Below are 2,500 nucleotides of genomic sequence, written 5' to 3'. Positions count from 1 at the left end.
AAACCACCAGCGAGAACCGCTGGGGCGACCGAGCAGCAGACGGCGTCGCGGCGCCGAGTGCCGGGCGGCGGCGCATCCTCAACGCACACAGTCCTCAGTCGGACCAGCACACTGCAGATGTCCACCGCGCTTCGCACCGGGCCCGCGAGGACCCACTTTGGCCGCCCGGCGCCGCGCGCAGGGTGCCCCGGCGCGCAGCTGCGCCGCCTGCCGCGTCCGTCGGCCGGCGCGCCTGCCACTGGGCGCCCCCACCAGCCGGCTGTAGCGCGTGCGCCCACGCACCGCGCGGCCAGCACGCCGGGCGGCCCCCCCTCACCGGCCGGGGACGGTCCCACCCAGCCACCGCCGCGTATCGCTTCACACACAGATTTGCCCTTACTGATTTACCTCCAGCAACAACAACCGCACCACAATGGGTTTACCAGTTGTTCATTTGCGTAACGTCACCAGCAAACGGAGACGTCCATCCCAGTTTGCAAATGCAACGATTATTGCATACCTGTCTGTTAGGTGTCACGACACACTACGTCTGCCCACATACACGCAACAAAATGTGCACGACTAGAGAACACGTGGGAGGTGGCCCCCCTACGTATGCGATGTCCATTACGAGACCGACTGTCAACCAGCATCTGTACCATGTCGCAGATGTGGAACGCGGTGCACCATGCTATCACACTGTGTGAGAAGAGACGACTACGTTTGAATACACGCGCCACTACATCAACAGACGGCTCATGCTGATCGCCATCCAGGGCGTCCGTTACTCCCACACGTCTCTATGGCGTACCACACTGCAATGTAGCTGTTATGGGGAGACGGCACGTGGCTGAGTGCACAACATTTGGACCGTATGGTTCGCTGTTGTTGGGCGCAGTCGTTGTACGGTCACACATGTGCCACAGCGTATCATTCAGCACATACGGACCTATGTGCAGTACAATGTGAGGGTTAAGCTTACGACATCAGCGGACAGTGGACACAGGCCGTACCACGACGTAGACTGAGCGCTTCGACATGCGAATGCCAGTGAACAGCTGCGAAGGGCATTGAACACGCAAGCACCTGAACGACCAGCGTGCGAAGGCAGGGGGGAGGGGGGGGGGCCATGTACATCCTGCAGTCGTCCACATTACAGTGTACAGCGGGAGCATGTAAAAAGTAAGCAACACTTGCGAAGTGTTGAACATGAAACGATACACAAGAGGGTGGGCGGTGCGAGTAGCGAACTATATTCAGAGGGTTGTGGTTAGACAACACTAGATTAATGTAACGTGTCATATGCCAATTACAGAGCAGGTTAAGGCACAACGTGGGTTAGGTTAAGGCACAACGTGGGTTAGGTTAAGGCACAACGTGGGTTAGGTTAAGGCACAACATGGGTTAGGTTAAGGCACAACGTGGGTTAGGTTAAGGCACAACGTGGGTTAGGTTAAGGCACAACGTGGGTTAGGTTAAGGCACAACGTGGGTTAGGTTAAGGCACAACGTGGGTTAGGTTAAGGCACAACGTGGGTTAGGTTAAGGCACAACGTGGGTTAGGTTAAGGCACAACGTGGGTTAGGTTAAGGCACAACGTGGGTTAGGTTAAGGCACAACGTGGGTTAGGTTAAGGCACAACGTGGGTTAGGTTAAGGCACAACGTGGGTTAGGTTAAGGCACAACGTGGGTTAGGTTAAGGCACAACGTGGGTTAGGTTAAGGCACAACGTGGGTTAGGTTAAGGCACAACGTGGGTTAGGTTAAGGCACAACTTGGGTTAGGTTAAGGCACAACTTGGGTTAGGTTAAGGCACAACTTGGGTTAGGTTAAGGCACAACTTGGGTTAGGTTAAGGCACAACTTGGGTTAGGTTAAGGCACAACTTGGGTTAGGTTAAGGCACAAATTGCGTTACATTGCGGTACAAATTGCGTTACATTGCGGTACAAATTGCGTTACATTGCGGTACAAATTGCGTTACATTGCGTTACGAATTTGGTTAGGTTAAGGTGCAAAATGGGTTGGATTACAGTACACAACGTGGTAAGAGAGTGTGTTGGGGGGGGGGGGGGCCGAGGTTCGTTGGTAGTGATCATTGTAAGTGAATGTCTGAGGCAGCTTCAGTATGTCACAGCAGTTATGTCTCGTCAGGATGCGCTTATGCGCTTTTCGCTCGTGACTGGAGGCGCGCCGCGTCTGTGGTTGCGGCAAGGGAGCGGCAGACCTGTGTGATTCATTCCTGCCATTGTTTCTGTGCCGTAACAGGAGGCAGTGTGGTGGTGTTGGGTGCACCCCTGTGTAGGACATGTGTGGGTGTTGGTGGCTTATCTGAGCAATTGTGGATGTCGGACGGGTGGGATATTCTATTTTATAATTGGACCCCCTGGTGTGGTTATCATAGTGTGGATGGTGTACTGTGGCGGAGAGGATGCACCGGACGTTGGTCCATGCTGGTGCTTACATATTGTATCTGTGTCTGTTACAGGCAGAGAGTAATGTGTGATAGAGTGTCTCGCTGAGGT

Source organism: Schistocerca cancellata, chromosome 3 (assembly GCF_023864275.1).
Source record: "Schistocerca cancellata isolate TAMUIC-IGC-003103 chromosome 3, iqSchCanc2.1, whole genome shotgun sequence".
Taxonomy (NCBI): Eukaryota; Metazoa; Arthropoda; class Insecta; order Orthoptera; family Acrididae; genus Schistocerca; species Schistocerca cancellata.
The sequence above is the reverse complement of the archived record's forward strand: the minus strand, read 5'-3'. Positions refer to the sequence as shown.